At 38.4% G+C, this 26523-nt stretch overlaps 2 long non-coding RNA genes across 15 annotated transcripts in view; one reads left to right on the top strand and one right to left on the bottom strand.

Moving 5' to 3' along the window:
• The window catches only part of LOC137479259 (uncharacterized), a 61539-nt gene extending 55250 nt beyond the window's left edge, over nt 1-6289 (top strand). For 4 of the 13 annotated variants that reach the window (XR_011002093.1, XR_011002099.1, XR_011002097.1 and 1 more), the window contains 2 exons: nt 1908-4549; nt 5188-6289. This is a non-coding gene — a long non-coding RNA (uncharacterized lncRNA). Of the gene's footprint in view, nt 1-5; nt 72-1907; nt 4550-5187 lie in introns of all 13 variants that reach the window. The other 9 variants (XR_011002102.1, XR_011002101.1, XR_011002106.1 and 6 more) reach the window with 5 other exon arrangements.
• The window catches only part of LOC137479262 (uncharacterized), a 182436-nt gene extending 156418 nt beyond the window's left edge, over nt 1-26018 (bottom strand). For both annotated transcript variants that reach the window (XR_011002108.1, XR_011002109.1), the window contains exon 1: nt 25851-26018. This is a non-coding gene — a long non-coding RNA (uncharacterized lncRNA). The remainder of the gene's footprint in view (nt 1-25850) is intronic.
• Between the last annotated feature and the right edge of the window lie 505 nt (nt 26019-26523).

Raw genomic sequence — 26523 nt, 5'->3', positions numbered from 1 at the left:
TTTAGCCAGGTTGATCCTGTTGCTGTGAATATTTACCCTCTATCTTAGAACTTTCACTTGGCATTTTTCAGGTACAGGCTACACAGAACTAACTCTATGCCAGACTATGCTTGCAATTTCTATTGTTCTGATTAATATTGCCTGAAAAGTTAAATTATTGAAATATTTGCTAAAATATTAAAGTTTAACATCAATAGGTGAGCATTACTTCATGGCTATTAATGTAAGAACCAGTTACCATGCTCCATCTACTGATCTAAAGAACAGATGCTTGCATATGATTTATGGACACTGAAATATGTGCATATCTTCCATAAATAGTAATGTCTTCCAGTAACAAAGAGTGAAGAATTGTGATCCATAAGACTGGGAAGTTGCAGGCAGTATTAGAATTTATTTACCAATTTCTTGGCTTTAAATAAAAAGCAAATCTCACAGAGCCAGGGCCTGAATTCTGTATGCTGGAATAGCACTTAAAACATCAAACAGGACTAACAACATGAAGTAATAAATTGCAGTTGGGCTCAAATGGGCAGATATAAAAGTCCATTTAGAACATGAGCATAACTATGATTGTTAAATAAGACTAACAATTTATATTGATTGAGACATAATAAACCTAAACAGTAAGCAAAAAGCCAATATTACTGTGTATACTTTCACATTAAATATGGTCTTGGAAGTTTCTTTAGTATGAAGATTTTAAAAAATACTAATCAGGTAAAATTCTAATGGGCAAAGCATAGTTTTGATCTATGCAATTAAATTATTTCTGGAAGTGCAATCAAATATTTGATTGAACTAATATCACTGCTGCTACTCACATTTGTTCTGTTCCTAAATTAGCTTGGCTAATCAGTATCCCACCTCATAGCCTGTGTTGTAAACATGTAATATTAGCTGATGGGTTTCATTTCAAGAGCACAGTCACTTTTTGGATAGCAAACTTACTCAAAAACTTAGTTAATGCCTACAAACAAACAAAGCAGCATATTTGGAGATGTCACAGTTTCTGCTTCATCAGAACTCTGATAAGACTAAGTGAACTTCAGATCACTCTGTGATGGCTATGCATGTCAAACAAGTTTTGATTTAGCTTAAAAACCAGTTCTGTGGACAATATTTCACCTCAAAGTGTTGTCTGTTTTTCCACTCACTTATTCTATGAGCAAGAATCAAGAATGTACAAAAAAGCAGCCTTGTAGAATGCAGAATTTAAACAGAGCAATTGCAGTTTTTTGCTCCTGTCTCAGGCTGGCATGCACTAGTGCTTCAAGATGTTATGCAGCTGCTACTCTTCCCCAGAAATGGCTGTACTCCAGTAAATGGTGAAATACTCCCTCAAACTATTTTTTTTTCAGCAGAGGTTAACAGACATGTTTCCATAGGTCTAAGGCAACATGAAAACATGGTGATTGTGTGGTTGGGTTTCTTGAAAAACATTAGCCTTAGATTTACTGCATCAGTAATTAGGAGCTAATGCTACACTCAAACACACTGCAGAAACAACTGCAGTTAGCATCTGTAGAACACAGTGAGCATCTTAGATTACAATTTGATTCTGTTCTTGCAGTTTTTAAGATCACAAAATAAACAAATATTTTTCATTTTGTCCTCTTGATAGCTGCACAGATTTTTTTTACTTTCAGCATATAACTCAAAGTCATCTAAGAACAAATTGAATTTCTAATAACTACAGTCAACTGGATTTAATTCCTTTCAGTGGAAGCACAGCAGTGTCAATACTTACAGAGATTTAGTATTACTGCTGATTTATTGAAAGTAAAATGTCAATACAACATGAAAATTTGTCATTTTAGAAAGGTTTAATAAAAAAGACGAACACAATACAAAAAATTGAAAATATAAGAACCAATAACTGATCATTCTAATTCACTTTTTTCCAGATGAGCATCCAGGTGTCAGCTGGTGTAAACGCAGATGCCACTGACGTCAATGGAGCTGTGTCAGTTTACTCTAGCTGAGAATCTGATCCCAAGTGTGTAATGCCATTTTTAGACACTGCCACTGGAATTCACTTTTGCAAGACAATTAAAAAAACACATCCACACATTGCATTTCTTCCTGTCCCCAAGTGTTTAACTGGAAGTCTGTTGACAGACTGTGGGAGAGGGCAAGTGGGAGGTGGAAGTAGCCAACAACTGCATCCATGAGATAACCATGCAGTATCAGTATGAACACTGTTCCGTTGCCTTCCTTTTATACAAAAGAATATTTGGCTTCAAAAAGTTTTAACTCCACCTTCCACTAACAAACAATTCCATGTCAGTAGAAGAAAAATGATGCTGTAAACCACGTGAAGTATCTACCTCATAAATTTGCTAAGATAGTATTTTAACTAGTACACACCAGTAATGGTGCATAGACTTTTAATGCACCATTAGAAAAAGTACCTAAAGCTACAAGAGCCCCAAGGCTGAGTTCTGTGTGTTCACCTATGTATTTGTAGCTAAGCAATCTCCCTGCTGTACCAGCAGTAAGATTGGTAACAGTTCTAAGGCAGCTGTTTGAAGTAGCCTGCAAGCCAGACTTCGATCTGGCTGACATCTTTCATATCTCACTGAGCATTTGTGTGGGCGAGAGAGGAGGAAGAAAGAAAAAGATGGGGCAATAAGCAGGGCAGAGTAGTACTTGACAGCTCCACCATTTCCAAGCAGGGAGAAGGAGCTTTTACCTCTGTTTTACATAAGGCAGTTAACATGAGTGCATTGTATAACAGCTTCCCAGTACTAACCGCTGCAATGAAGTTGGAATGTTGGTCTTCTGATTCAACACAGCAAGGTCAAAATGGAAAAGGTAATTAATTAGAACTGAAGATGCAGTTCACGTAGTTTTGAAATAATTGTCTATTTGTGCAAGCACAACAACCATATCTTCAATTTAGGTCAGGCCATCAAGAGGAGGAAAAGAACTGAAGACTGAAGATGAGATGCTCTACTTCACACAGTTGCCCTCTGGAAGGACGTGCAAAGGCAGTCACTTAAATTAAGTACAGGTCATCAGACAAGATATCTAATCTATTTCCAAGACAGGCAGCTCTAGCAGTCCAAATCCCTATGGCCTTTGCAGCGACACGATGAACTACTTCCTCATGTACCTCTGTCAATTCACGTTAGGTTGCAGTTTTTTTAAAGCGATATTTCATGTACATCATGACCCTATTGCTCAAAGCAAGGAAAGTGCTTTGGTTTATTTATGGCCTACTAACCTTAAATAAAAAAAAAATACATCCAATCTGAATTTTCACATAAGCCTGCAGATCTGAAATAAAATTTAAAATAAAGCTGGTATTTGTAACAGCTAGTTAAGCCCAGTGAAGGATTTTTAAAAAATGAAAACCAGATGAAAGAAGATGAAAGCATATTTACCCTGCATAACCTGCACACATCAGGAATCAGGGCTGGAACCCAGAAATACCTTTTGTACTTACAAGTTTCAGCCCATTTCACAGGCTAGGTGACCAAGGAAGTACTGAGGTTTTCCATGATGGGGGGTGGGGAGGCATTAATAACAGCCTGGGAAAGTAATTCCTTTGAAGATGTAATCCACACAGCCATAAGCTCTACACAGCTCCTCTCCTTCCCCCGCACCCCATTCCAATTGCCAGATATCAGCCAGGCAAACCTCCATACTGGAATATGAAGTGACAGATGGAAGCAGGGAATAAGGGCAGAGGAATGAGTACTGAAAGAAATGGCGTACAGAAAACAAGCTTATAATACGGCAGATCTTAAACATGAGCATCCCTAAACCATAAAGTTAATTCATTTGGCTAGAACAATGTTGAACAGATGCACATGCACATAAGACTGAGTTGGAGAGCCTTATTCTCTCATGCCAGTGTGCAGAGGTCTTCTCATAACATCCATGGAATTAAACCTTAGAAATTTCAGTAAAAATAAATGGAGAAATAAAAATAATCACAGGTAAAATATCCTGTGCTGCTGTATTGGGAAAGAAAGGTGGGCTGCTGCATTTAATTAAAATGTATTTGATTTAGCTATATTCAATCAAAGCGGCCTTCATAAACAAATCACATCTAATCCACTATAACAGTTGATTCTGTTCTTGTCTAGTTCTCCAGTAAGCTATATTAATGACTTTTTCTTTTAGTTGTATTAGATGGAAAATACAGTTGAGTTAAATGATGCAATAAATACCTCTACATGCAGAGCAACTAGTTGAAAGAAACACTTAGGACAAAGTCCTTGTCATAGTGGTTGTTCACAAAATAGGCTCAGGCAGCACACTGATGAACTCCAGTCCTTTAGCATGGGTTCCCTTAACACAAATACAGACAAAACCCCAAACATTTATAAAGCCTTTTAAAAAACAACAGATGGAAGAGAGAGAGAGAGGGCATCTTTAACCAAAGGATAAGGTAAACAAAGAAACAGCAATTCATGTAAGTCAATGAATCAGTCACGTAATTTCAGCACACTTAAGAGTGGACCTAGCAGAAAAGAATTCTGACAAGCTGAGCTTCAAGAACACCTGCATAAGAACTCTGCTCACAAATGAAAATAAGGTAAAATTTCGGGATTACCATGTTTTGCCTTCTTATCCAGCCTATAACCACAAAACCTACAACCTTAATTTTTAAGTAGTATTTATTTTTATTAATAATTTGGACAATTGAGTTGGAAACCTCAGAAGATTAGGAAAAATTGCTGTGTTACTGTAAAAATTTTTAAGAATAAGGACTTTACTGTGTGATGATCAGCTGGATGTGCACAACATGCTGACACAAAAAAAAAATATAGGTCAAGCCTAGATATACAGTCACCTTTTTTCCTCCTGAAAACTATCACAACAGGTTCTGCATGTGTGAAAATTAGTAAGGAAAAAAAGGCCCTCTGTCTCTGAGATGTTTTTTGAAAAATTAGGCCTTCTTTATAGAAAATTTATTTTTCATCAATCCTAAACACGTTTTAATCCAACTGAATCGTGTCAATAGAAGAAATTTTGCTCAGTTGAGCAATCTCTATTTGGCAACACTAATTTGTAAAACTCTTAGCCAGCTCTTTTCATTTATGGGATCTCATGTTTTGTTTTACTGTGAAGTTCAGTCTTGTGAAATAACAGACAACATTAATCCACTCGTGCCTGAATCGCTAACCTTTATTTTTAAAGTCTGAGTAACAGAAACATATTTTCTTTTCATAGAAAGAAGTCTGGGAAACTGCCAGCTCCTTGCAGAAAGACTGAAACATGATCAGCAGAGAAGGGTGTTGGTGTCGGTAAGAGAAAAATGATTGAAGTTGCATCATCTGTATAATTAAAATCACTGTGTGAATTTTGATTTCCCCCCCCTACTTTCAGACATTTGAGGATGCAGCCAAGTCAATGGAGTTCTGTTGTAGTGGTTGCTTCAGTGAACATTCAACGCTGTCGGTGAGTTTGGAATTAAAGTGAAAACCATCGACCGTTGATTGTACCCTCCAGCTAACCATCCTCCTCCTTACTTCATGCTTTCAGGCCTTAACACCGAAGATAGCAACCTAACCATCATATGATGTTTCTCCCTCACCCTGCCAAGCTTTACAAAAAGGTCACAATCAACATTCATTGCTGTCGGTGGGTTTAACTATGTGGACAAGCTCACTGAACAATGAATGCAACTGTGGCCCCACATTGTACAGTTGCCGTTGAGGGGACCAGCAGCTCTGAAGGCAATAGTGAGAAGCAAACACTTCTTATAAGCCACAGTTTTCTGGTCAGAAAAATAGTTGGGGGGTATCCAATTTTGCTTGCTTGGTTTTGAGTGTGTTTAACTTAGCTGATTAGAAAAAAAAAAAAAACTGTTGCCTTTTTCTGGAGTATTGTCCTCAGAGGGGTTCAGTACCATTGAAAATGTAAAAATTCTTATTTACTATGTATGCAATAAAAATAACAGGACAGGAAGCCCGGTATATCCATTCCTAAGGACTCTGACCGAAGAGGAAAGAATATTTAATTGCCATTTAACTAGGCATTGCTGAAGAGTTCAAAAGTTTATACTTCTCATGACAAATACAACTGGGAACAAATGGGATTTAAGAGTTATGGATAAAAATGTTATATCAAAAAAATTTAATTTCACATTAAACTGATTTTAAGAACACAAATACTATTGCATTTGCTATTCTTAGGGATCTGGAAGGTGACAAAGAAATGTATATCCAGAAATAATAATGGAAAAGCAGTTAAATTTTAAAGTTACTGTAAACTGAGTACCTATGTCATGCTTTGAGTTTTGTGATAAGAAAATAAAGCATAAATAAGATCATAATTGTGTCCTTATTTCTTTGTAACCCTTTATTAACCTGGTCAGGCACACAAAAGGACCAGTCTACATTTCTCACTTCACACAACCATCCAAGGTAAGCTCAGCCTTTAGAGTCAGTGCAACTCAAATACTCTGCAGTGGGAACTGCTTACAAAATCAGGAAAACTCACAGCATATCATATCACTCATATCATTCTTCTCAGTATGGTAATGTTTATAAACAATATTTTAGCCTGATTATTTACAAAGTTTCCTCAGCACATTAGTCACACAAGTTATCTTGTGTACTGCGCTTGTTTGGTTTATGTTTCACTGCGTAGGAACTGAACAGCAGAGAAGCGTCAAGGCTATCATGCGACAACACATCTATAGTCACTTCTGGAACTGTTACCAGTCTAATTAAAAGGTAGGAATGCATTTCAATCATGAAAGAGATCAGTCCTTTGTCACATATGAAACTAATATTTATAGACTCCTCCTCCAGTTCCTCAAAAAACATAACCACACTAGCAAAATAAATCCTGAAATTATTTGGACGTTATTTAAAATTAGTGTTTGGGAAGATTATCTTTTTTCATTCCAATATTCACAGCAGAAGAACCCACATTCTCTGTTGCTCACTGAATACTATCGTGGTCAGAGACAGAAGAGTAAAGTATTAAAGGAAGAGTTACTATGGATAAATGATTTCTCAGCAACACTGTTCAGAGATAAGTCTGTACCTTTATGTTTACCCATTTCTACAAAAATGGGAATTTGAATTACTACAGAGTTACATATTGCAGGGAGATAAAGATCACATTTAAAGCAAGACTCAGAGGTATATGTTCTATTTAGAAGGAGAAAATTTCCAATTAATTTGTAGCTAGATGCTTTTGCTACAAAACAAATTTCTTTACTGAAACTTAAAAACCAGATCTTCATTTTGCAAAACACTTAATAATGCTAGTTATAGATGTGTTATGTGTCTTTAACAGAGAAAATACTTATCAAAACAGAAGAATTTGGAATTTCACAACACTGGGAAGAACTCATGTCCTGGAACATGAGTGGTTTCTGTATATATGTTTTCTCTGCTAGCTGATAATGCTTGAATGATTAGCATTGAGGAGGGACAGACTCCACTGCAAGAAAAAGACAAAGTTATGTCCTTTTTTAAGGCAGTACTTTTCCTGAAAATACACATCTCTCCTGATTTTGGTCATCATTTTGTTCCACACACTTACTAACGGAAGAACAGCTATTCATACCCTATTAAGTCGGGGTGCAGCCAGCATTGACCTAGGCACAAATAGTCCAGTCTCATTACAAATATAAAACAAATATTCCCACTTGGACTGCAAGTTTTTACTGGTTTCTGAAGAGGAGAATCTGTAGCAGTTGTCTTTTTAATGGTGCCTAGCATCAGAATTTATCAGTGATTTTAGTTACACCATGTTTTCATATAGAAATAGAAAAATGTCTTCTTAGTGCACAGATATGTAGTACTCCATACAACTTGAAATCAACCTCTACAGACTAGTTATTTAATAATATTCATTGGAAAACAACACCATTATTCCACACCCCACAAGAAGTGTTGGCTTGCACATGTGTTTCCTTATGCTGTAAAGCCACAGAACAATCCCAATTTGGCAATGAAAACTGTGATATGCTGTGGAAAGGTTTCATGGTAATTTTCATGGGTTTTGTTAATAACATACATATGTACTCAGTACAATGCCCACAGGCCATAGAAACATTCTAGAAAATTGCTCCTCGTTGTCATTGTAAATAATTCACTCACAGCAATATTTTTAGGTCAAGCATATCAAAGTTGCAGTAAATGCAATGGACCTTGACATAATAGGAGCACTGCTTTTACAGCAACGGAGGAAGAGGAGAGGGAATGCACTCCCATCCATGAGAGATCAGTTGCTGCTCCCCAGTGTGCCTATCACCGTGCTTGAGGACATCAGAGGTAGCACTAAGGGCTTGTTATGAGGTTTGGAGTTGTTGGGTTTTTTAATTATCTCTAAGTTCTCTTTTTTCTCCCTGGTTTCTGGCATAAGATGATTTAAAACATCCAACCCAACAGCTTCAGTATCAATTCTATAACTTCTGCTTAGCAAGTACAGAAACACACTTAGTTGTGCCTCTAAAGCTACAAGTCAAAGAATTTCTATGATAGAAATAGTCTGTGATATTCAGGACCATGGCAGGATGAATATGATAGACTTGATTTTTGGCACAGCTGACACCACCACATTAACATCTCTTGCTTTCCAGATGGTGAAGTGACACAGTAAGTTAAAGAGTTAAATATAGAAGTCATTTATAGTTGAAATAGAAGCAGTATCTAGACTATTTTAGACTCCAACCATATATTTCTGGGAAAAAAAAAAAAAAAAGCTCCTGCAATTCTGACTTTTACCACATGTAAATACCTGGTTTTTTTGCTATCTTTTTTTTTTTCCTATTACTGTATATCTTTGTTCCTTGCCACAGTGGTAATCAGTTATTTTTCCAAGCAGTTGCATGGTCACACTCATTACAGAATAATTTTTACATCTTGCCTTCTCTTTTATTTAGGTTTGCATAATGTTGTTTAAACATTACTTTTTTTTTCCTTCCCATACATCCTCCTTAAGTGCAAGTGCCAGAAACTTAGACCACATTCCAAAAAGCCCAGCCAGGGCTAGCTGAAATAATCTGATGTCTCTTTATGTTACAAGAAATCACTGATCCTTTTCACCCAAAAAAACCACTTGTAATGCCATCACACAATTAACACATTTAAATTTATCTGACATTATTCCATAGAAACAATGTCCACAATTTCTTTCCTAGTTTAAAATAGATTATTTCATCCCCTTGAAATGCAACACTTGTAATTTTTTGAATTTAAGAGATTTTTTTTTCAAAATATAGCTCCTCCTTCCCTCCCCCACCCCCCAAATCACTAATGTTTTGAAAATTAGTGTCAGAAATTACATGGTAACACATAGAAGAAGGGATGAACTTAGAACACAAGCAGAAGCCTATCATGATTTAATTTTAAAAATTTCAACTATCCATTTTACTGCATTTCCCCCACATTATTTTAGGAGTACAAACCGAAAAAGAGGCAGCAGAAGCATAGTGGTTAACTTTTCCTGCTGTCTGCACCTAAAGGGTATTTACAAGCTCAGTATTTCCATGGCTGTGGTAGAGCCCTCAATTCATAACAACCAGCAATCACACACTGAACACAAATACACCTAACGGAAGGTTTATGTTTGAGTTCAGCAATTATTGATCTGAGGAGGAAACAGGGTAAGTCTTCAAATTGCACAGGTTTCAAATACAATTCTTAGGAAAAGTGACAGAAATGCCCAGCTTCTGCATCATCTTATGAGACTGCCTGAAATACATGCTCCTTCCAAGATAGCCCTAAAATTCTTGATGTTTTAAGAATCGGCTTTAATCTAACAAGTTCACAAAGAGATTATAATGAGACCTGATGACTTAAATTTCTGGGTTGTGTTTTGTTTGGTGGGGTTTTTTTTGAGTGTTCTTTTAGTCATCATTATTTTCTCCACTAGGAATGTCACATTACATCTTTATGATGAAAAAAATGTCAAAAATGGAGCAGATACCACAAATCTGTGATACCAGTGTTTAGAAGGTTCAAATACCAGGTCAGGTAAAGAGGAGAGAGAGCTGGAAAGCAGCATGTGCCTGGCTTTCAAGATAGTGGAAGTTTCACCTTGCATTCAAAAGAAATGACAATACACATTAACTGTATATCTCAGGTATGGTGTCACCTCTCGGTACCAGCAACTTGTCCCACTAATCATACTATTTAGCTAATTGAGTCCATGGATCTATTATTTAGTATTTTACCACAGGCATTTGAAACACTGAAATGAAAAGAAATACAAAAATATTTGTTTTAGCTAGTGAGAGTTGAGTCCAGGTGGTTGCCCTCAAAAGTCAACATCACCATCTGATGTGTAAAACATTCCTAATTATCACAGAGTACACCCCGTGCTAATTACTGTGCTTGCCTGAAAATAATGAGCCAAGGTAAGCCTTGAGTTCATGACAATAGATTTACATTTAAATGCCATCCAGTTCACTCAGTATCAATATGCTGCTGGCTACCAGACCAACAAGACATGATGAAATTAGGCTTTCCCACAGACCGGGACAGTGAACACGCTTTAGGGAGGCCACAAACTGCTAGAAGGATAACAAAACTAAAGGAACTTTGAGAGATATTCAGGATATAACTGTAGGAGACAGCAGGAGAAAAAAAAAAAAAGTAATTACTTTATAGACAGCAGCCAGCTGTGACCTACAGCAAATCTTAAAAGAAATCTTTGTAGACTCTCCAGGAATATCTCTGTACATCCCCAAAACAACTGCAGGAGATTGTTCCAGAAGTTCATGTTGATCATGGTCTGCTACCTAATGAATTCAGATTCTCTGCTGGTTTTGGAGTCAACATACTTCTATCAGTTTCAGTGAAATTATGCCAGTTTGTACAAGCTGAGGATTTGGTAAGCCAACATACAAGAGAACTGTAAAAGAAGTATGGTCCCACACATTCTACACTAAGGGGAAAAATGCAGAGGTAGATGTCACTCTTGGGGGAGGAGGAAGAGGAGAAACAAAATAATATGTACTTGAAAAAACATGTTTCCACCTACAGAGAGAGCATTTCTGCCCACAGACAAACTGTGGGTGCCCCACACAAACAGCAATTGGACACTTCATTACTCCACTGGTGCAGATTACTGCTTTGCAGGTACAAATAAGGAGCTTCAGAACACAACAGGCAGGAGAGTATTTTTGGGCAGAAACATCTCACCCACATTATGATAATCTGGCCTTTGCCACCACATGACAGTCTCCTTAGCTTCATAAAGCCTGAGCTATGTGGGTGGGAAAGAGCTCACAGCTTATTTTTGGCTGACGATGGCTCCCACAGCACAAGTGTATATATTTGAAGCAATGGCAGCCTGTTTCCTCTCTCTCCCTTCACATTGTGCACTTTCCATCATTTCCCATTATTTTGACACAGAGCTAGCAAAGCCACTCATTGGTTACATTTGAGAAAAAAAAAATCCAAGCCAAACATTATCACATCTTTAAAAATACCTCCTAATACCTCCTGTCACATTACCAAGGGGCTTCTTTATTTTGAGTGCTGATTGGCATCCCTCTCTGGCCTAGAGCTACATTTGGACTTCAAATGTGTATCAGCCTTTACAAGACATGATTTACGTTCTGCAAAATTTAGCAATGCAGGTACATGTACAAATGCTGGTAAGTGCTGACTGGAAGTGCCTTCTGGAACTAGCTGACATGTATCAAGAGTGAGATAACGTAACCACAGGTCTGCTCAAAGTGAATACCACAAACTGACTGTTAAGAGCAAATTCTAAAAACAAAACCAAGCAACCAAAAAAGCCTCCCCTTCTTCATCTCTCCATCGCTACACCACCCATCCCATCAATGCCTTTTGTGGATGCAGACAAGCACTTAAGACACTTCATCCTTGCAGGAGAATAATAAACCAAACCAAGCAAAACATTACGGTTTTTTCCTCCTTATAGAGATTCCTATCTATATGGGAACAGGATTTCTGCCTTAAACTTTGTATTGAGATTCTAAGGCATTACAGTGTCTATTGCTAATTAGTCAGGAGCATTGCTGAGGAGTAATCCAAGTCTGAGACATGCATGCCTGTGCAGAAGGGTTTGTTGCTTGAACTGAGGCATTTGCCTTTCCAGTCAGTGTCTTGCACTAGAGGCTCCTCTCAACTGAGGTGAGTACCAGAGTTATATTTTCCCAAAACAGAAGTCTTTCTACCTTATTCATTTTCTGTAAGGACACCATCAGATTAGCTCAGGATACTTACGACAGAATTATCTGCCAGGAGGATATACTATCCTTTGATGAAATGAAACTAAAAACTAATTTAATCAAAGTACCTACAAACTAATAGACTATGTTTTAAGGATTTGTAGTTCTCAAAACAGATTATTTTGCCTTCCTTCTACCACAAATAAAGTGTTACATATAACAAGTGTTTATATATATATATATATATATATATATAGTCTACAAAGAAATTTTGACTTGGATCCCAAATCACTAAGATCACATTAGCAGCTTCCTGCTCTTGAGCTCACAGGTGCTGGCATCACTATCCTTCTCAAAGAGGAGGACTCACGGCTGAACAGGCCCACCCTCCACACTTGCTGAGAAAAGAACTTGGTACCTCTGCCTGGCACCCAGACATTGGTGGGTTCCTGAGCTGACTGCAGCTCATGTACCTTCATCATCATCAGAAGCTGTAAGAGCCACTGCTAAAGTGAACACAGAGCCTGCACAGAACACTGCAGTATGAGCTCTGTGTTCACTTTAAGACTGTTGGCTGCTACATTTTTTCAGCTCTTTTGGAAATAAGGCTGCTCAGTAACTGCTTTCCAAGCTTTCACATATGTACAATTCCCATCAGCTACAAGTGTAAATTTGCAAGCAATGGGAACAACACACACGCGGTCTGATGGAATCTGAGAGAAGGTAAAGCTGTCACCAGATGGCATTTTTAAGTTTTGTAGAGCCAGATATTCAGAAGCAGCATCTGAGTTTTGAATGCTTCATTGTTTTGGGTTTTTTTATTTTCTTAAAAACTCCCAAAACACAGCATTTGCTCCTAGAAATAATCTTGTGATATTCTGCGGCTAAACCTCCAACAGCTCATTTTTCATAACTCCATACCTAGACTATAAGAGCCCTAAATTAGTAGTTGGGTACAGACTGCTCAAAAATTCAGTCTAAAATGTCAGTAAATAAACTTCTTATTAATATAATTTTCAGTCAGCCCTAACAGTATTAAAATAAGTAGGTTGCCTGTTCCTTTCCTACAGGGAAACACTGCCAAAAATATATAACTGTCACTTTTCATCTTTGGAATAATGTTAGCTACTGAAAAAAATATTCACAATGAGCAATTATGTCTTCAGCTTTCATGTCATTTTACATCATTCCACTATCAGCCATGCTCAAAAGCTTAGAGGCAACATTCTAGGTCAGTGACTTTTGCAGACAGTGTATTCACTGTTTGGTAATTAAATTAGATACACTTTAAATAACCAGATTCTGAAACAGACAGCCACTTATAAACACGTGACCAAATGTATCACTGCCACTGATGACACTGGATGTGGAGAATTATGCATGTTAGCAATCATTAACTATCACTGAGGATTATAAATTTAAGGATTATGATATTAAGAATAACTGGATCAGCAACTCACTGCAGAGAAAAATCTTAAAGATGTAGCTAAAAGCCATACTGAAGGACTGACCTACTTTTCATCACCAAGTTTTATTTATACATGTATAGAATTTTTTCTTATGGTTAACAAAACATCTCCCACCAAGAAAGTTCTCAACTACTAATAAAGCTAAATAGAGAATGAAATATTGCAGTAGATGCTCAGCTTTTAATAAGTTTTTAGCCTGCATCTCAGGCAATAGCCACAAGTGCTGTTTCAGAAAAAACTTTAAACAGCAAAATAAGGGCACTAATATTCACTTTATGTGGAATTTTTCTGGATAAATTATTAACTCTTGACATAAAATTGGAACGTTAAAAAACTATTTCATATCAAACATGGCTCAGATGCATCTATTTTGTAAAAAATACATAGCTTTGCCTCTTTTTCAAACCTTGCATTTGGAAATTAACATTTAGTAAGTCAGAAAAAGATCTGGCAGGGGCTATAAGACATGTTCTTTGTAAGAGCAGATTCTATAATTCTTCAAGGGATAAACAGACCTGTTAAAGAAAATCTGAAAATCCAACAACACATCAAACTAAAACAACCAAACCCACAAACATAGTAATCTAGAGGAGTACTGTAAGAAGAAAAGCAGTAATGTTAATGGACCAAGGCACACAAATGGTAAGAACACAAGTTCAAGCCAGTCTGGTAATTCATGTGTTTTCACTTATTTGTCCACAACAGCAAAGGCTATTGCTATTCCATTATTTGAGCAGACATTCTGCATCCACAAGGTGCAGTTTACTTTTTGTTACCTCAGTTCCCTTGCCCCTAACAGGCATTCATATGAAAGCATTCATTTGTGACAACTGCAAAAAGGTCTGATTTTAAAATCCCTTTTTTTTTTTTCATCTGGAGACTGAACTATTGGCTTTTTATTTCAAGATGGACACAAGCTACAAGACACAATCCACAGCCACAGATTATTAAAATACCCTGTCCATTTATGCCTGCAGACCACTATGAACATTGAAAGCAGCCCCATAAGCTAAAGATGTCACAATTCAATTGTAGTATTGCCATAGTTACTTCCAAAGTCCTGAACTGGAAAATTATTCTGTTTGCAGGTCTTGTGTTGGCTGAAACACATGGAAAAACTGGCTTCAAGGAGGAAAATGCAACCCAGCACATGTATATTTCTGACTACTATAAAACATGAGGCTGAACAAGGGGTTTCTGTGTCCCTTCCTGTGCCACAGGTAGAGGTTTGCAGGGGTGTCACACTCAGCTGCCAGCAGGTGTTGCACTGGGCAGCCATGTAAAGCACCTATTCACTGAACTCTGTCACTGCAGTTATGTGCTCTTAATGGCAAGGAAAACAGAAAACAAAGAGCCTGTTATGCTTTAACTTCAAAGCCTCATACCCCAAGCTTCAGCTCTATACCTCAGGCAGTGCAGCCCAGAAGAAAGGCAGCACAGTCTCAGGTAAAGATATTTTTCTTCTCTAATAACCTAATCGCTGTAGTACTTCTAAGAGATTTGGCGGGTTTTTTTTAATCTTAAATATAAGCATAATTATAGCAGAAGGTCATCTGACATTTGCCATTTGACTGACAAGTAAATTTTACTCTGAAGCTTTCCAAGTTCACAGGAAGGTTTTGTCTGAAAGGTCATAGAGGAACCTTAAGTTTACGCACAAGTGCTGCAAGAATCTTGCTGCACAAGAAGTTAGGAGAGTGTTCTTCCCAGTTTACAGTTATCATTCTCCAGTTGCACCAATTTCCTCTCCATCACGGGTAGAGCTTTTATGAAATCCCTGAAGCCTGTGTGCAATATTTATTCTGTTAGTCTAATTGAAGGTATTACTATGTACATAGTTACTGAAGCTGTCCCCAGTGGTGCTTCACATCATAAATAACAGATGTGAAATGTTCTCCTATTGGGACAAGCACTAGTATCAATTCTTATGCTATCTCTTTAACTATTACATCACCTCACTATTTCTTAGGATTTTTCTTAAAAGGAGAGAAAAAAGTACCATGAAGATAATATTAGTTTGGGACAATTAAATTTACTAGACCTTCACAGGCCCATATAAAGACATAATTATTTTGATAATGTAAAATGAAATAGTTTTACAACACAAGTGAGTAGTACCAAATTTCTGATGTTTAATTGCATACGACTGTCCCAAAGATTAGTCCATGAAAGATGGGGGAAGGGCAATTTGTTTCCCCAACATATTTGTAGCTGTCTTTTCCCAATTCTATCCTTAATTCTAAAGCTAGCCAAGATACTCAAATACAACATCAGGTTCTCCGTGAACTTGTTGAATATTCCTGACTTGGGACAGATGCTTTCACACCCCACTCAATAGCTTTTTGTTTGGAGGGCAAATAACTGACAACTGCCTTGAACCTCACTAGGTTACAAGGCTACATTATTGCTTCTCACTTTTCTACAAGACCCATTATCCCATTGTACTGGAAATTTTACAGTTTGCTCCTTACAAATCCTCAATACAACTCATTCTCCTCACATCCCAGGAGATTTTTAAAAGTTGGACCATTTATTCCAATATTAATCCGAGGAATTTAACTTCAGCCAACAGACAGACAATGGTGTGACTCCCCTTACCCTGTTCCCACTTCTTAAAGATGCAAAAGATTGCTCTTCTTTCCAGGCATCATCAGTCCTCAACTAAGCTTTTCAATCTTTCCTTGGAACCACATCTTTCAGGCGTTTTTTCAGGAAAAAGTTTATAAGAGAAATTAGAAAGTTTCACATATGATTGACACTGTCAGCACCAGGACACTTGGCAGTAGAAAAGAAAAACGTCTTGAGCAGAAGTATATCAGAACTGAAGAAAGACTTGTAGACAACAATAGATGTCCCACTTTCTCACTGCAGACCAGTGGTGGAATGGAAGAAGTGGTATGTCCCATGGTCAAGCCTGCAGGCATCATTGCTGGTCTCTAGGCAGCTGTGCTTTGGGACAGCAAGGATGTGCTCAAGGGACTCAGGCACTGTGGACACCGATGTCACAGGTGGATGATGGTGTGGACTAGGTCAGGTAGAAATGGGAGGAGGAGGTGCGATGGTCAGGATTAAGGAATTGTAGCACTGATAGATGAAAAAAGAGCAATTCATAGACAGGTTCCAGTGAGAAAAAATTTAGAATGGTTGTGCAGAATGAAAACTTGAAAAAAAAAAAAAAAAAGAGACTACAGAAGCATCAGATGGTGTCTCAGCACAGATTAAAAAATAAAACTCAACAAAAAGGAGGTGAGACATTTTGCAGGAATGGGGAAAACGGGCCAATACATGTCTCAGAAAAAGGATCATGGAGGGATCGCGGCATGCAGCTGTTGTACCTCTTTTCCTGCTCACTTCCATATTTGATAACAGTCCTTTGCAATCATTAATCCCCTTGTTTTAGGCAAAGATGGCATAATGACAGACAGCTGGCCATAATGACAGCCCTATGAACCCAGGTACTCATCTTTTCCAGACCCTCATTTTTTAAGCTAGCAATCTGGCCCCGTTGTCTTGCTGTGACTCTGGACTGGAGTCCACTCGAAGGTAGGTTTATACTGGACCAGACACTGGCATTATCTGGCATGTCAATGGCCTTATTCCCTTACACACAGCAAAAGGCACCTGGTCCTGTGCTCCCTGGGTAAGATATTAGTGATGTAGCACATAGAATCTTTGCTAGCTTACACTGAAAATAAGCTTTCCTGCTTCTAGCACTGCAATTGGAACTGAGAGTTAGAAGGATCCAAAATGTCAATACATTTTGCTTGTACAACTACCAGGTTTTCTTCCCCTCCTCGTGGGTATTTTTCAAATTTGAAGAAGTTGGCTGTTTTGAAGGAAAATAATGTCTGAGAAATGCGTTTTGAATTCTGGCAAATCAGTATTAATTCTTTTGTAGCCAGACCAAGACAAAAAGCCTTAAACTTTGCATTGCTCTATTTATTTACTGAAATTTTTTGTCTCTGTTTTTGAGGACGAACATCCCATTGCTGCCAACATGCTCAAACAGCCATGTCCGTGGCAGAGCTGCTGATCTCATGTCACACCAGGCAGTTGCCTGCACTGCCATATCAAAACAAATAGTCAATTTTTTGTTCTCCATTTTGGTTCAATCAAGATTTCTGATTTCTTCTGTTTTAAGAAACATTCACAAGTTATGCTGTAGCAACTCTTCTCTGTGTGATGTTTTTATATGCACAAGAGGATGAGCCTCATCCAAGAGGCTTTAACCAACAAGTCACAGCAGTACCTGGCTAAATTCTTTCATCCTCTTGAAATACTACTTTGAAGTTGCTTTGTCCTAAAACAGACACAGTCAGACTGCTTTTGCTTTCTGCCTCAAAACCTAGCAAAAACATAGAAACAAATGAACAATAAAGGAATTTGTGATTTTCTTAAAGGCAGCAAAAACTGTTTTCCGGGAGTTAATTTTTTTCATCTCAGTTCTCTTTTCTTTGAGCCAACTTCTTTTTTTCCCAGACTGTTAGAATTCATAAAATATCTTCTGGCTTCTAGCAAACTTATGTTCTACTTTCATCCAGAAAGGCATAAAAGTGTTGAGCCAAAACCACAGCATTCGCCACTATTCGAAACAATCTGTGTAGGTTTTTTACATCCCTGTTTGCAGCGTCCTGTACAAAACTCAGTACAGAACCACAGCACTAACCTTTCCAACTGTCCACACATTGTGCTCTGGGTAAACACTCCTATATAGCAGCAGTCTGTGGAGGGGTTTTTTTATGACTGGGATCAAAATAGCTCTCTCAACTTGTATGTGTGAATATTGCCTTTATCATATAACCAAGACTCCAAAATTAGAATTACAGTGGGTATTTCTGCTGATCTGAAAGATTTAGCATCTCTTTTCTCATAAAAAATTCTATTTGAAATAAAAAATTAATGCTCCCAAATCTAGTACTACTGTACACAATGTAGGAAAGAGACAGTAATTGGGTATCTCAATAAATTTTTAAAAATAATATTAAGCCAAAAAACTCAATACCTGCAAATGAGACACTGAAGAAAACTTTAAAAGGGCTGTGTCACAGGTTCATTTATGTATTGTTTTATATGGACAGACCTGACATTCAGTGCAACTCTGGTTTAGAAATCATTCTTTCCTCTGATCCTCTATCTTGAAGAACCTATAGCAGCACTTAAACATGCAATAAAGTCCAAACATTTTTTGTAACTGGACTTCCTTGTCCTGTTCCCCCACAATAAAATAATGGATTAACCATAAAACAGTTAGTAGAACAAGTCTTTTGTGATTTCCAGCTCAACTGCATCATCAATGGATCAAAATGGGGGGAAGATTGCGATCTCAGACTAATTTCATTCAGTATTTTCAAGGAAACACATTGAGCATGTTAACCCAAAAATATCTCTGTTAATACAGATTAAACAAATATAAAATAATTCTTAAATGAATACATTAACTTCAGACCATGTATTTGAGTTGACCCAAAAAACCTGATAGGAAAGCTGAGCCCCACCTTCTCCCATCTGGTTTGGTTTGTCCTGAAACCATTTCCCCTCTCCTCCTCTCAAATGCATTAATTCAATCACTGAACTGTAAAGGTCTGGCTTTATTTAACATCCGTGCTCTGATGCATGTACATAACTGGAGGATTGTAAAGCTTTTTGCTAAGCAGTGTTTATATTGCAAAGACCATCTTTAAATTTGTTAGGACTTTATTAGCTGTTGTCAGAGGTCACACACCAAATTGATAGGCTGGGGACAGAATCCATACTCATCTGTGCACACCACTGAAGAGAAAGTTTGATGGGGACAAACCACTTCAGGGATATGTTGCAAAATTCAGACAGACCTGAGTCACTTTCTTGCTTCCTCTACACACCTTGCACTCCAGTAAGCTTGACTGCTGCTTTCCCCATTTAGAAAAACATTATATTCTACAAGCTGTTTCATTGGATCCAAGGGCTACAACTGAGGAAAGGGAAATTGGTGTCTGTTTGATTTATAAACATTACATACAAGCACAGGAGCATGAGCAAAAAGAGACGGTGCCCACACAGAAAGCATTTCCTGCACTGCTTCAACTTTGCCTCAGAACGAGGCATTACCAGAATCTGTGGATTTTTGTTCTACACACAAAAATAGTATTTAATCAAAATAGAGTCCAAGAAAAATGTGCAGGAAAGGTGAAGATATCACTATAAATGATGGCATTCAATCACACTCCTCACTAACTACAACTCTCGCTTCTGAAAATTTCCAGGCATTTTGAGAAGCATCTCCATTCCTGAGGGAATCCACATAAAATCTGAGTAGCCTGGTCAAAAAACATAGCATCTTTTAACTATGTTGTATATCCTCAAGGTTAAGGGGAGGCTGCATGGCACTAAGTGATATAGATAAGCATTTTTATTCACTTGCACCTTGCTCAAAATTAATTTGTTACCTATATTTGATAATTTTAAAAAGTTGGTCCTTATGAGAGTGAGCTGAGCTTTAATCTTTCACACAAAGCAATATAGAAACATGCCTTACAAAGATATCTGTAGGCAACTAGGGTCCAGCTGTGTTAGATACAGAATGAAATAAAAAGTTGTGGCAAATTAAAAAATATTTTGGAGTGTAATTTCAACTGTCTGTGTGAAACACAGAAAAGTTGCTATTAATTTGTTCAGTTACTGTCTGAACTTTGATTTCCAGTGTTTTAGGAGTGAAAACTGAATACATGACTTAGTCACCTTTGAACATTCCAAGTAGTAATAAAACAATCAAGGAAAACTAGACAAATTAAATCGATAATTTTAGCTCCAAGGATCCAGTATTTGTTTTCTTCCAGGTAACTGTTCAGGTACTGGAAACCTGATGACATGATACTCTTGCTCTCCACTACAAAGGAAAAAAGACCAGCTTATTCAGTCTCATTCAAAGGCTGTTACCTTTTACCTTAGATTTGGAAACTGAAATGTGATCAGTAATACTTTTCATCATTGTTTCTGGAAAAGGGTTTTTACTTATGTATAATATCCAATTCAATATTCTATCTGAATACATTTTATATAAACTTGCCAAATGATAGTGCATGCAAGCACAGAACAACTAAATCTGCATAGCAGAAGACAGAAGAGAGCATGGGCTGGCATCAGAAACCCAGACTGGAATGTACATCTTGGTTAATGTAACTTGCAGTTCACTTTTCAGGGGTGTGAAGTTGGGGGAGAGAGAGGGTAAGAAGTTGGTATGTTTTTAGGGGTTTGACGGTTTTAAGATTAAGGAATGAACAAACACGAGACTGTAGGTACAGATTCTTTGGCAAATGAAAGCACACAATGGTTCACAAGAAAATAAAAAATCTTAGTTTCTTAATACATCCTTACACATAAGATGTACATAACCTGGCAGAAGTCAGACATGAACCTGGGTGGCAATGAAGAGTTTATCATGCACAATATGTCATTAAAATAGCTGTAAGGTTCTCCAAACTGATACAGGATAACATCTTTAAAACACTGATTTTGTTCATGGCTGAGACTCTAAGAGTGGCCCCAGGAGTGAGAGTGCCTGCACTGGTTTTACCTGAGGCAGCTGCATGATTTGACACCCTGCCTGAGCAAGTCAGCACCCAAATCCCCTGGGCATCCAGGGAAATTAAGGATGTAAGTTTGCAGTTTAGGCCACCTTAATGATTTTGCAAAGAAAAAGAAAAAAGTATCACTACTTTGGGATCACAGCAAGCAGTGACCTTATTATGAAAGAGGGCCTGAAAGAACCTGACGCAGGATGCTGCAAACAGGCACCCTTTAGCTCTATCACAGCTCCCACATGAAACAGGAAAGGTTTGTGCAGAGCCACTGTTTCGGTCCATCAGAAGTGCCTCAACACCTTGGGGGTTGCTGAGCTTCCAGTCAGCTCTCAAACCACAAGAGGTGAGGGTGAGAAAGCTGCCAGCTTGCATTCCATACTGGAGAGTCTCCAAAGCTTTTTAAGCAGAAGCTGCACAATTGTGTAACATAAATGATGCTATTGTGAAACTCAAATGAGTCACAGACCTATCAAAAAAAGAGCAAATAGCAAATTGTGAATGCTAATTCTGGAAACGGAGTACCTGTGGCATACACTATTCTTAAGCCTATATTTTGACATGTTATTGGAGGAGAAAGATGGTCCCAAACAGTCTTTCTCTACAGAGGGGACTGGAAAATACACATGGTAAGCAAAGTCAAAAAGACAAAATTAAGTTGGAGGTCTTTTTAAGTATCAGCTACAGCAATTTTAATGCTATGGTTTAGGGGGAAAAAGTTCGATTTCCAAGTTGAATTAGTCATATTAGGTTGAATAAGGTATGGAGATTAAAGTCTGAAGTCTGAAATCATACTTAGTGATACATAAGGCTTCCTCTTAAAAAATAAATTACTGCTCTTTGATAAGTCTAAGAACTTCTCAAGCAAGAAAATGACCCTGTTAAAACACAGATATAATACTGATCACCCAGCTTTCAAGTATTATCTAAATACATGGTGGGTTGCACTGTCAAGTGGGAAGCCAGCTCTTTATCACATTTCCCACCAAGATTCAAATGAGCATTATTTAAAGTAAATCAAAAAATAATAAGTAATCGTTAAGTCAAAGGACTACTGACTATTAGCAACCCCAGATATTAGGTTGTGCAACACTGATAAACCTTTATTTAAGGGCTCACTGGTTTCTCATCAAGCATTCTGAGTTAGGTGCTAATCAAGTAAGTCCTCACTATCAAATCAAGAAGTGTTACAACTTTAAAAACGGTCTTTAAGAAGAGAGAATTCTCACTTGGTATCTTTAGGCAGCTGTTAAAAACAGGGTCCCATCTAAATCTGTGTCTGTGTTCTCAGCTCTCAGAAAGAGCCACTGGTACTTTGTATCCTATACTAGAAAACTTTAGCCCTTCAAGCAATCTTTCACACATTGCTTCCGTACTTATCTATAAATATAATGAGCAATCAGCCCCCACAGTGGTGCCTTGCTGTCTGTCTAGAACTACTCCTCTATTGTAAAATTTTCAGACAGTGCTTTTGCCCATTAATAAACAGAGCAGCAAAGCTTGCCTCTGAGAGTTTAATCTCACAATATCTGAACTGCACACATACCCATATATCTTTATGAGCAGATATTTGGAACAGAAACAAGCTTTAGCAGAGATCTGCATTTCAAGCTACAAATCAGAAATGCACTTTTTGATGACCTTTCTTTATATACATAAAACAAAGTACACTATTAATAAACAAACATATGCCCTAAATTCCCAGAATCAGCTTTATAGCAAAGCTGTCTTTATGAACACAATGTTAGGTCTCCCTCAAAAAATGCATTTGCTTAATAAATAAAACTGTGTGGCAGAGTACATCTGCACCCATACCACCAGAATATACATATATAAATTGGAGACTATAAATGCACATTCACAAGCCTTGTGAGACAATGCTTCATTTCAGTTTAGCCATCTACCTCACAGGGACATAGCTGTGGATCTCTTGTTTCTCTTGAGTTTTTCCATCCATGTTCTAAATCCAACATCTGCTTTAAATCATGCTGTATTTAGTCTACTAGAAGTTAAGAAAGCTCTTAGGAAGACCCTTTCAAGCTTTAACTGCTGGAGCTCTCATAGGTGGCATATTAAATAGTTACAATACCAGACATGGACACAGTCCTGAGTCAAAAGCTGGGACCAGCTTCAGGAAGATGCTAACAGGCAGCCAATGCATCTGGATTCAGCAGGGCAGACATGCATTACAGCTTTCCACTCCTTTCAGATGCATTTAGGAGAGGCACCACCTGTTTGCCCAGATGCTTACATGCTCCTTTCACAGATAAATCAACCAGCCAATCAACCCTGATTGTGTTATGAGAATTTTACAATTAGTGGATACCCCACATAGAAAACAACACCCAAACTTATTGTAGTTCATCTAGCCACAGTAATCCCATCAAGCTGGAAAAAATCAGAGTTGCATCCATACTTAAAGGCAATAATCCCACTGAAGCACAGAAGAATCCAAAATGTAGTGGTTGAAATTTTTCAGGGAAGTTATGCTCCCTGTAAGTTATTTTACAGCCTGACCTCCTTTTTTCCCCAAGGGGTTTCTCAACCCCAAGACAGGCACTGCTCTGTTGGCTTTACAGGGACTACAATCACACTATTGCAGTCACACAGCCCAAACTCTGTGACGTTGATCAGGTTACATAGCTGCCCATTTTCTTAGTTCCTGGTATTAAAGGCAAAATAAGTGTGATATAATGGAGTAATAAGCATGCCTTACATTACTAATGTAAGCAGAAATACCTAAAGAAGCAACACCATAGATCAGCTAAACAAATCTTAGGCTTCGTACACATAGTTCAGTTAAAGTAGGCCAAAATTTTACCATTTAGGCCAAAATTTGAGAATATTTTGTAGTTTAGGAATCTGTACATATATTTACAACTTATATAATGAAATAGGCAACATAAAAAGAGATATAATAACAGCAAATTAATATATGGATAATTGTAGTTCATACGCATTTTTTAGCTTGTAATACATAATGTGAAATGAACTAAATGTATTGCTTCCCTTTCTAGGAAACAACAATACCAACAATAATTAGTATTTGGCTTAGGCTATTTTTGTATGTGTTGATAGATGGGTTCAGCTTCCTGGTTAAAGCTTTTTGACCCTCATTTACTAGAAGGGGCTTGCATGCTGACACAACTGAATGCATATAATTTCCTCTGCATTTATTTCGTATGTTTGTAATCAGTTTCTTGTTGAAGGGAAACTAACAACAGTTATTGAGGAAACAGAGCATTTTCTGTCCCAAAAACACGCTTTCACAAATACAGAAATACTCCAATTGCCTATTTGGGTGTTTTTATCCCTGTCCCCTTTATATTCAGAACCCTTTTCTGTCATTTTTCAGGAGCTAGATTCTGCTAAGTGGGAAAATAATTTATTTGGTTCTATATTTGGGTCTTTAGAAGTATTTTTAAAGCCATAATTGCTAAAGTGAGCTAAATGCTAAATAAGAGTTAATTCCCAAGAACATATATTTTCTTTCAGTTTTACATTAAAGACCCACAGATTTAACACACAGTGGTTGTTTGTCTTGCACATTACACACAGCAAGGCCTTTTTTGAATGTTTACTTCATATGCTGGTTTTATTTGTTCCCATGACATACACACACTGATGGCCAAAAGCATAAATTATTGCAGTTTTCTCAGACTCAGAGCTCCCTCCCTGTGCCAGTAACTTCCATATTACTTTTGCTTCACTAATTCACTCTGTAGCCAAATTCCTCTATCAGGAGAAAGTGATCTTCCTGGGAAAAGAGTAAGATGTGGATAAACATCACCTATTAAAGCTTTTGATTTTTTCAAGACTAGGTTCTTAAACTTAACTTTACTTTGACCTTAGTCTCAGTGTATAAAAATTCCATAGACAGAATTAACTTCACAAATTGGAATAAACGTGCTTCCCCCTCTCTACCATCCTCAATCGAAGGAGCTACCACTATCTAGTTTCAGACGGAGCTCTGATGTAAAGTAATTGCACATTTACATTCTCTTTCTTTGTCCATGCTGCAGAGGGAAGTGATAAAAATTTTTGATTTCAAGTAGAACTGGTAAGGAAAAAAAACCAAAACGTCTCACTAGCACCAAGAAAAATCACATGGATAATTGAATTGTCAACAGTACACACTTCCCAGAAGGAAAGACACGCCACTGAAGATTTCTCAGCCTTAAAAAGCTTTAATCACTTTCACCTACTTTTCTGAGCCCATTTTGGCATAAAAATATCTTACCTGAGCAGCACCAGAAAAACAAATCCTTGTGAGACAACCAGGGATACCAAGAGCACATACAGGAGGTAAGGACACGTTCAAACTTCCCTCATGAACACTTGTTAGGAATCACTTCAGCCTACAATTTCCTTTGAAAAACCTTTTCCTGGTTTCCCTGTCCACACCCTTTAAAAGCCGAAGCCTCCCCTCTGTGTCAAACATGTGCTTTCCACTCGCACAGTTCCCCAAAATGCAAGCGCAGTTAAGTGAAGAGCCTGGGGCAAGAGAGCAGAGACTAGGCTTACCCAGGGAGGCTCTCCCAAGCACACACAGCAGCCTTATCCAAGTGTAAAGCCAGCGCCTTTAAAACCTCATACTCCAACTCTCTCCAAGAGGAAAAGAAACCTTCCCCTCCCCTGCTCCCACCACCCACGCAGCTGAGCAGCAGAGCAGGGCTGTGAGGGAAACTACCCGGAGCAGCCTACCTGAGTGCACCAGCTCTTCACGGGACGCTGCCTCTACACCCTCCACAAAGAGTTTGCTGCTGGCTGGAGACTGGGCTGGAACAGCTCCTGCCGGAGCCTGAGGGTGGGCTGAGCGCCGGTGCAGTCCCTCAGGTTCCCAGTGCCGCCCCTCAGAGCCCAGGTGCAGCCCCTCAGCCCTCAGGTGCAGCCCCTCAGCCCTCAGGACCCAGGTGCATCCCATCAGGACCTAGGTGTATCCCATCAGCCCTCAGGTGCATCCCATCAGGACCCAGGTGCAGCCCATCAGGACCCAGGTGTATCCCATCAGGACCCAGGTGTATCCCATCAGGACCCAGGTGCAGCCCATCAGGACCCAGGTGTATCCCATCAGGACCCAGGTGTATCCCATCAGGACCCAGGTGCATCCCATCAGGTCCTAGGTGCATCCCATCAGGACCCAGGTGCATCCTCTCAGGTCCCTGCGCCACCCCTCGGGTCCCTGTGCCGCCCCTCGGCCCTCAGGTGCATCCATCCCCTCAGGTCCCAGGCAGCCTCACCGCGGGCCACGCCACGTTGTACACCGCTGCTGCTGCTCCTCAGGCTCTTTGCACGGGCACGAGGTCTCAGGGGTTACTCCAAGAGCCACAGCAGGCGTTCCCAGTGGATGCTGGTGAAGCTCTCCCAGGCATCACAG

Source organism: Anomalospiza imberbis, chromosome 9 (genome assembly GCF_031753505.1).
Source record: "Anomalospiza imberbis isolate Cuckoo-Finch-1a 21T00152 chromosome 9, ASM3175350v1, whole genome shotgun sequence".
NCBI classification, from domain to species: Eukaryota; Metazoa; Chordata; class Aves; order Passeriformes; family Viduidae; genus Anomalospiza; species Anomalospiza imberbis.
This window is presented reverse-complemented; position numbering and strand designations above follow the sequence as displayed.